Source organism: Narcine bancroftii, chromosome 3, assembly GCF_036971445.1.
Source record: "Narcine bancroftii isolate sNarBan1 chromosome 3, sNarBan1.hap1, whole genome shotgun sequence".
Taxonomy (NCBI): domain Eukaryota; kingdom Metazoa; phylum Chordata; class Chondrichthyes; order Torpediniformes; family Narcinidae; genus Narcine; species Narcine bancroftii.
Window position 1 is genome coordinate 32,984,179 of NC_091471.1, and position 9,994 is coordinate 32,994,172.

The 9,994-nt window shown below is 42.2% G+C and overlaps 1 long non-coding RNA gene across 2 annotated transcripts; it reads right to left on the reverse strand.

The window, feature by feature from the left end:
- Positions 1-1,435: 1,435 nt before the first annotated feature.
- Positions 1,436-9,297, reverse strand: LOC138756085 (uncharacterized). Of its 2 annotated transcripts, XR_011352731.1 has the most exons (3): positions 9,119-9,297; positions 6,151-6,375; positions 1,436-2,094 (listed from the first exon to the last, which is right to left on the reverse strand). It is a non-coding gene; the product is annotated as an uncharacterized lncRNA (long non-coding RNA). The 2 variants fall into 2 exon arrangements; XR_011352730.1 differs by lacking the exon at positions 1,436-2,094 and having other exon boundaries at positions 5,954-6,375.
- Between the last annotated feature and the right edge of the window lie 697 nt (positions 9,298-9,994).

Below are 9,994 nucleotides of genomic sequence, written 5' to 3' on the forward strand. Positions count from 1 at the left end.
CTGATGTCTCTTCTCTTCTTAGATTCTCCTACTCTAGGAAACGACCTGTCACTATTCATCTTACATATACCCCTTATGATTTTATAGACCTTAATAAGATCCCCTTGAACATACTAAGGAAAAGAAGCTTAATTTTTCCAGTTTTCCACAAATAACTCAACTTCTCTAATCCTGGCAACCACTTTGAAAACCTTTTGTGTACTCTTTACAACTATAATATCCTTCCTATTGCTAGATGACCAAAACTGCGCACAATATTCCAAATGTGGCTGCACCAACATCTTATACAACTTCAACATGACATTCCAACACATATACAGTGTCCCAACTTACCAAGGCAAGCATCCCGAATGCTCTCGTCACTACTCTATCCACCTGTGCTGCCATTTTCAAAGAGCAATGCACCTGCACCACAGGATCCTTCTGTTCCATAACACTCTTTGGGGCACTGATGAGAACAGAGTAAGTCCTGCTCCGGTTCATTTTACCCAAATGCAGGGTGTTACACTTCTCCCATATTAATGCTTTTTAAAAAATTTTAACATTTAAGAAGAATTTAGACAGGTACATGGATGGGAGAAGTATGGAGGGCTATGGGTAGGGCACAAGTCAGTGGGGAAAACAATGGTTCAGTACAGACTAGAGGGGCCCAATTGGTCTGTTTCTGTGCTGTGATTGTTCTACGGTTCTAATGCATTTGCCATTCCTTAGCTTATATCCCCTCTATTCTAGATCCCATTGTAAACAAATGTAACCTTCATCAGCGTCTGTCAGAACATGTTTTCACGTAATCAGCAAAGTTAATTATCTTGCCACAGACATCTCTGTCAAGATCATTTGTATATAGTATATTACAAAAAGCAAGGATCCTAGTACTGAACCTTAAGGCACTCCACTGATCATGGTCCTCCAATGAGAAGAACTGCCTTCTGCCATCACTATCTAACTCCGATTACTGAGCGAATTTTTTTAAACCATTTGTTTAGTTGGCCTCTTATCCCCTGTGCACAAATCATCCATGGAAACCTATCATTCGGGACCTTGTCAAAAACTTTTCTAAAATTATATAAATAACATCAACTGTCTTGCCACCTCTTTGCCAATTCTATCAAGTTTGTGAGACACTATTTACCATGAATAAATCCATGCTGGCACTTCTTAATCTTCCCCCTCCCCCCCAACCCCAACCCACCCTCCCCAGGCCATCAAAATACTGAATGGTTCTATTTCTCAAGTTTCCTCTCCTGCAGCTAACAGGGTCGGTCATTACCCAAGTTATCCTTAAGCTCTTTTTAAATAATGACACCCCATTTGTCCTCCTCCATTCCTCTGAATTTCCTCCTTCCTCAGGGATGAGTTAAAAATGTGTCAAGATCCCAACAATTTCCATCTAGCCTTCCCACAAGGCTCTGGAATGCTTCTGGTATGGACCCAAAGATTCATTCACCTTAATACAATCTAAGACTGCTAACACCTCTTTACTACTCTTCAAAGATCCACTATCTCTCCCCAAAGCAGCCCTGTCCTCACCCTATCAGAGAGAATGCCCTTATCCATTCCTGCCCAGCCTTCCTGCAGATTGATACTAATGCGGTTTTCCTCTTCTTGGTCCTGATGCATGATATTTGATTGATGGGCTAACTCAGGTTCTATTTATAGTACTTAATTGTCAGTATAAACATAGTGGGTTTTTTTTAATGTGCTACAAGATTTTATTGCAATAATGAATTCACTTGTAAGATGAAAATCCTGAGGTCGTGAATGGTAATATAAAAAAAATGAGAAAAAAACAATCTGCTGGAAGAACTTAGTGGGTTGACCAGCATCGGTGCATAAAAAAATGCACCGTTTTGAGTCTGAGCCTTTCATCAAGACCCCCATCCTGTCTTGCTGAAGGGTTCTGACTAGAAGCATTGACTATTCTTTGTCTCTCACTGAAATTGCTTAACCCACTGAGTTCGTCTAGCAGATAGTTTTTGGTTCCAGATTCCAGGACTGACAGGCTTTCATGTGCTCCTGCTATAGAAATCTCTCTCTCAACACGATAACTGCTTCAGAGACCAGACACTCCTGAGCAATGATCACGAAGATCATCTGAGAAAGAAAGAATAGAATTATGAGGCCATGGTATAATTTCTTAGAGGACAGATTGGCGTCTTTCATCAAATGGTGTAATGAACTAACTGAGTTTAAGGGAGGCGGGTATAAAAACAGAAAAGAGAAAAACCTGAAAGCTGAAAATGCTGGAACCTTGAGTAAACAATGAAATGCTGGAGGCAGACAGCAAATCAGGCAGCATCCATGAGTAGAAATGGTCAGCCAACGTTTCGAGTTGAAACCTTTTATCAAAACTGCCTCCAGCAATTCTTTGTTTGGTGATAAAAACATAAAGCGCTGAAACCCTCAGGAGACCCTCAATGGAGAGGAAAACAGAGTCGAAAGATTCAGGTCAATTATCCTTTGTCAAAACCTGAAACTTAAATAAATTTAACTTTAGACATACAGCACGGTAATAGGCCCTTATGGCCCATGAACCCATGCTGCCCAATTACACCCAATTGACCTAAAACCCTGGTATGTTTTGAATGGTGGGAGAAAAATGGAGCCCCCAGAGGAAATCCACATGGACATGGGGAGAGTGTACAAACTCCTTACAGTCAGATTTGAACCCGGGTTGCTGCGCTGTGACATGATTGGGCTAACCGTTATGGTAACCTTGCCACCCTCTAATTCTCTATAAATGTTACCTCTTTTTCTCTCGCCACAGTTGGTGCTTGACCATATAACCATATAACCATATAACCACTTACAGCACAGAACAGGCCAGTTTGGCCCTACTAGTCCATGCCGTAGTCAATCCCCACCCTCCTAGTCCCACTGACCAGCACCCGGTCCATACCCCTCTAGTCCCCTCCTATCCATGTAACGATCCAGTCTTTCCTTAAATGTAACCAATGATCCCGCCTCGACCACGTCTGCCGGAAGCTCATTCCACATCCCCACCACCCTCTGCGTAAAGAAATTTCCCCTCATGTTCCCCTTATAATTTTCCCCCTTCAATCTTAAACCATGTCCTCTAGTTTGAATCTCCCCCTTTCTTAATTGAAAAAGCCTATCCACATTTACTCTGTCTGTCCCTTTTAAAATCTTAAACCTGTGAAATATTTCTAGCATTTTCTGTTTTTACTTCAGATTTATCGCAGCTGCAGTTTTTAAAAATTTCCATTCAAAGCAGACAGGCCTATATTCTACTGCTGAGAGAATGACATTTTACAACTAACTGACACCAACGTCTTCACCTGAAAATAGCTATACAAAAAAAAACACCAGCTGCTTATCTAAAGCCCAGTTATTATGAGATCATCTGCAAGTCAGAACTGGAACATTGCTGCTTCAAACTTTTCCATCCCTGAGGGAAATATATTTATTCAAATATAAAGCATATACTGAGTGAAAGCACCACACCCACTTTTTTTTAATGGTTGTGTTCTTTAAGAACCAGACCTTCCAAGATCACAGAGTTGAAAAAGGCAGTTGGATGCTAATGCAAAAAAAATTGCAAAATGATTCAGACTTAAATGTATAGCAAAGTCAGGTACAGCAGAGATTGCTCCTGGGAAGATATGATGTTTTCAGGGACATGGATGGTACATTGTAACCAACTGCCTCTGATGTTCATGAACTAAAGAGTACCCACCAGAGGTGTTTTTCATATAGAGAATAGTGGGTTCCTGGAATGCATTTCCAGGGGTAGTGGTGGAGACTGGTACAATAGGAACATTTAAAAGACCCTTAGATGGGCATATGGATGCAAGAAAAATAGAGGGATATGATTGTGAGGTACTGGTCAGCACAACATTGTGGCCCAAATGGCGTGAAATGATATATTTTCTATGTTCTGAAAATTAAGTATTACTATCTCTTAACTTCCCACACATCTCTTCTTCTTGCATCTCAAAGACCTTCCACCATCTACAAGATACAGTTCAGGAATGTGTTAGAAATCTCATGTTTGGATGAATGCAACTCCAAAAAGCAACATAAATAAAAAAGCAACTCACTTGATATCATGACCCCAAATATTTATTCCTTCCACCACTGGGTGGAGGTGTATGGGTTATTAGGGGGATATAAAATGTGAATTATCACAGTGTTGTTCCCAGTGCTAGAACTAAGATGGGAGGGGAGAGATTAAAGAGGGACCTGAAGGACAACTTTTTCACTGAGGGAGAATATGTATCTGGAACACTGAAGCTATAGAATGGGTGAAATTACAATGTTCAAAGAACATTTGGACAGATATATGAATGAAAAGGGTTTAGGAGGATATAGACCAAATGCACATTTGTGTACAAATGTGTTGGGCTGAAGGGCATGTGCCATGGTGTTTTGTCCAGTTGTATATGTACAATCAGATCATAATAAACTTGATCCCAGAGCATTCCTCAGAGCGTACCATCTGCAAAGTGCATTGTAGTTACTTGGTTCATCCATTTCAATGGCAACTTCCCGAACCAAGACCAAGTCAGCAGATGGGTAGAAATACCATGAACTTAAAGTGTCTTTCCAACCATGCTGATTCTACCACTCACCTCTTTAAGATTTGGGAGAAAGCCACACGATTGCAGAAACAGAGTTTAGAATTGAATCTGAGTCTCTGAAACTCTTCCAGTCATGCCATGCTTTGGCTGGGATCCAATCAACAGCCCATGGAAACTTTACATGCTTAGATCCTGGAAGGATTGTGCAAATTTGTGGCCAATGTCAAGGGGGAAATAATTGCTTCATCTGGCATTATTTTCCTTTTATAAATGCTGCAGATTATTTCTAGCAATTCAGATTTTGTTATGGAATGTTTAAAATTTGCAATTTTTTACTTTTTAATGGGCGAAAGACAATGAAACTCTCTTAATACATCCATCCAGAAAAATCCTAATCCTCTTGTTATTAGTAGCAACTTATTACTCCTGAAATAAAACCCAACTAGTTGTCATAAGTCACTAGACCAATATTCTTCAGCTGTTCTTCGAGCGCAGTGCCCCAATATCAGGGATTGATTCATAGAGTTATTAAAAACTTGCATTGATAAAGTGCCTTTCACAACCTCAGGACCCCTGAGAGTGCATTATAACCAACTGAATTATCTTGCAAAGTCATTATAATGTTGATGTGTCTGCAGATTTGTCTTCACTCTAGTTGTACATTTAAATCAGGTCAAGTCAAGTTTATTGTCATCTGATTGCACATCTATAATCCGACAAAATAGCATCCTTTGGTCCTTGGTGCAAAACACGCAAACACAAAACCAGTCATAACACATACAGATAAATAATACACAAGTATCATCTATACAAATAAATAAATATATATTGCTTCATGTATATGAAAGTCTTGGATGGTTTATGTGAGAAATTCCTTTGGTCATTCAGTATTCTAAATGCCCGTGGGAAGAAGCTATTCCTCAGCCTGGTGCTGCTGGGTCTGATACTCCTGTATATCTTTCCTGATGGGAGCAGTTGAAAGATGGTGTGTGCAGTTGGAAGGGGTCCTCAATGACTTTGCATGCCCTCTTCAGACAATGATCCTGGTAGATCACATTGATGGGGGGGGGTGGTTGCAGGGGCGGAAGGAAACTCCAATGATCCTCTCTGCCACTCTTATGGTCCTGTGCATTGACCTCTGATCCATTTCTCTGCAGCACAGTATCAGACTATGATGCATCTGGGCAGGACATTCTTGATAGAGCTCCTGTGAAAGTTGGCCGGTAACTTTGCCCACTTCAGTCTTTTCAGGAAGTGCAGTCGCTGTTGCAACTTTTTGACAAATGAGGAGATGTGTGTCCACAATAGGTTACTAGAACCATAGAATGCTACAGGCCCCTTCAGCCCTTCTAGTCTGTGCTGAGAAACCAGCTTCATCAGGTTGTATATACAGTCAGATAATAATACACAAATCATGTTCAAGATCAAATTTATTATGATCTGATTGTACATATACAACTGGACAAAACAGCATCTCCCTCGACCATTGTGCACAGTCAAAAACATACAATACCCAGAACAACAATTATTTAACCAATCAAACCAAACATATTGCTAGCCAGATGGCCGAATCTGGAGTGGAGTCCTGGAGCTACGCTTCTGTAATTACCTGAGTGCAGAAGGCACTCCCTTGGGTCCAGTGTGCAAAGAGCTGATTGGAATATCTGATCTCTGCCAGTTAGTTTTATGATAAACTTGTCCAATTGGCTCGATGGCTCTTCAACATTGCTGCAATTTTGTAAACCTCTTTTCAGGTAATTAACAATTTCCACTTACACGTTACCATTGAGTGCACATTGACAACCTGAAGAAATTCACTATGGATCATAACACGCTGTGGAAAAAAAAAATATTTAATGTTTCACTGCTGTTTGTCAGTTATATTTAATTTGCATCTTCTGGTTTATCATCCTTCTGACAGTTACCACTTTTGATCTCAAAATCTATTAACAAGCTGCACTGTTCTCAGGTAATTTTGGCTCCTTCTGGCCAAAATCCCACATGGCTGCAATCCTTCTGATAATCATTTCTAACCAGGGTCGGTGCCAAGAGCGGGCACCTGCAGGCATTGCCCCCCAAAACGAGATGCTGTTCCCCTCCCAACAAGGTGCTGTGCCCCCCCCCCATACGGTCGCAGCCATCCCTGGCCGTCTGACCGGCCCCACTCCCGCGTCAGTGGTCTGCACACTAGACCGCTCTCCACCTGCCCCCAGCTGCGTCACTAAAACATGTGTCAAAAGTCAGCATCATGTAGTGACGCTTGGACACAATAAAAAGAGCTTCCTCGTGCCTCACGTTGGAGGAACTAATGACAGGTAGGTCCCTGCCAGCACTCCCCCCCCCCCGCTAAATTGGCACTCTCTAAATCGCTAATGCCCCCCTCTAACATATATTCTGGCACCGACACTGCTTCTAACACCCCCTGTCAGACAATTACTTCTTTCCTCATGTGCTTTGGCTGGAATTGGATATGACTGCCCAAATTTGTGGTCAGCCTTGAAGCCTCAGCACTGGCATGCTCACCTCAGAGGAAGGTCGCTGTGTTATGGTTGGCTGATTTGCATTGATCATCCTGGAGTGGGTTGCACCCAGTGGTGGGGGGGAAACTCATTAGTAGTAGCTTTTAGATTTCAGTTCAAATGCACACTCACGTGCCATTTATACAATAGAATAATGGTGGCACTCACATACATTTTTCCCTCTTACATTTTGTAAATACTAGGCTGCTATTTCAGCTGGTATCTCGTGAATAACTCTAGTCCTGCCATTTACGATACACTTTAATTTTGAATATGACCTGCTAAGGTGGGCATTTAAGACGGATCGATATCCCGCTCAATTCTTGGGTAAACTCCCTCACCCTCCACAACTCCACTAATTTTTTTTAATGTCATCTGCAAACTTACTCATCAGGGCCATCTACACTTTCCTTTGTATCATTAACGGGGTATTTGCCACAGAGGTCCCAGCCTTATGAAACACCATCAATCTCAGTCCTCCAGTCAGAATAGCACCTCTCCACTACTACCTTCTGATTTCTGCAACCAAGTCAATTTTGGATCCAACTTACCAACTCTCTGTGTGACTTAATCTTCTGGCTTGTCAAATCCAGTGCCCTTCCCTCATCAATTATCTTTGTCATTTCCTCAAAAACCTCTAGGAAATGAATGTCAGGATGCCTGCCCAACAGAGTAAATCCATGCGTTTCCAAATGTAAGCAAATGATGCATCTAAGAATCTTCTGCAATAATTTCCCTAATTTAAGGCCTCAGTAAAGTCATCAGCTTAGGGGACTTATCTGCCTTTCGAGACCAATCACTTCCTTCTTCTTGATATTGATATACCCTGAACTGCATCCACCCCTGCCCAATCTTCACATTCTGTGTTTTTCACCATGCAAACTACATTAAGAACCTCACTGACTTCCTCTGGCTCCATGCAGAAATCAACTCATTGAGTGAACCTAGTCTCTCTCTGTAGCTACTCAATTTCTCCTAATTTACATGTGAAATGCATTGGAATATTCCTTAATTGTACTTGCCAAGGATATTTCATGGATCTTTTTAGCTCCCCTAATTTTAGATATGCAGGTACACGATCCTTTATCCGGACATCTAAAATACGGAAAGCTCCAAATTCCGGCAAGTGGGGACCAGCGGTTGGGGGAGGCGGCTGAGAGACAAGCCTCGGGGGAAGGGGGAGACTGCCGGGCGGCTGAGGGACCGCGAGTGGGGGAGACGGCCAGGCGATTGGAAGGGGGTGGGGGTGGATATGGCAGCACAAATCGGGTGTGTGGTGGTACACCACTGGCCTACTGCAGAGGGCAACATCTGTACCTGCAGGAGTGTAAGGGGACAGGACAACACCTGGCCGGCTGTCAATCAGTCGGCCTGAAGGGATCAAGCCCCACCTGGTTGGGTGTCAATCACCCTCTGGGATAAAAGCCTGCGCCGGCCTCCCGAAGCCTCACTCAGAGTTACTGCAGCGACAGCCAGCCTGGCTCTGTGGAAGTTTTTGTGGATTAAAGCCTGTTGTACAGTCTTTAATTTGTGTGTGTCTGAATCTGGCTAATGGCACACCACAGGTTGGGTTTTCCGAAGTCCGGAAAAATTCAAAATTTGGCACACACTGTCCCCCAAGGGTTCTGGATAAAAGATCGTGTACCTGTAGTTCTTTCATGCCTCCTTTTTATTTTTCAATACCCTTACCTGATTGCAGCTTCCTGAACATTTCATCACTTCCTTTCTCTGTTTGCCAAAATGTATATAATCTCTTGTCATCCAAGGTTCCTGAATCTTGTCTTTCTTACCTTTCATCTTCATAGGAATCCGCTGGTGCTGAGTTCTAATCAACAGGCCTTAAAAAGACTCCCACACGTCAGGTGTGGGTTTACCCTCGAAAGGCCACTCCAAATCTACATCGTCCTAACTTCCACCCAAGGTCCATCCTTATCTTTATCCATAACTATCTCAAAACTTACTGAATTATGATGATTTTGGCCAAAATGCTGCCCCACTGAAACTTCGATCACCTGTCCAAGCTCATTCCCCAATATTAGGTCCAGAATGGCCCCTTACCTGGTTGGATGATCCACATTTTGTTTCAAGAAACCCTTATGGATGCGCAAAATAACTCTGCCCCATTGAAGCCCTGCCATTCAGTTATGATTGAGGAAGTTAAAATCACCTATTACAATTAACTCCATTGCTTTTACAACTTTCCATGATCTGTCTACATATCTGTTCATCTTGCTCCCATTGGCTATTGGGTGCACATGACATCATAATGAATCATTTGGCCTAGTCATGAGTTCATTCCTCGCTGGGGCCTCATTTTGTGAGGGGGCGATGGACAAAGTGGCGACTCCCTGTCTGTCTTACGGTAGACAAAGTTAAAGAATTTCATGTATAATTACATTCTAAATGTAGCATTATGCGACAATAATGGAACCTTTGTCTATTTACCTTTAACTTTGCTTGCATAATACTCACTGAAGGTTACAATAGCAAGTGGCATATTTTGGTTTTGGGGGGGAGTTGAGATTGGGTTAAAGTGGGGAGAGGGATGATGTGGGAAATAACATCCAAACATCATAGAACACTCTCAAGTGCCCCACTGTTCAATAGGAATGGAACGATTCCATTGAATGGCATGGTGTAAGTGGGATCCAATCATGTTCCACTTTCTGATATTAAATCTTAAATAAATACCTGAAGGCTGCTGGGTGAGTTTATGTAATGTTTTAACCTGTAATTTGTACTATTGCTGCTATCCACATTACCAGCAGCAGGCTGAAACGTTGAGTTTACAGGTTTGGAATTGTCGGCACTGCGAACTTCACCTCAAGTTCACTTTGCATCGATTTGCCAGGTTGTTTTGAATGGGCGTCACCCATATGATATGCTTGATGAGGCACTCATTTTCATGGCTAGACTTTCTCTGCATAAACCTCT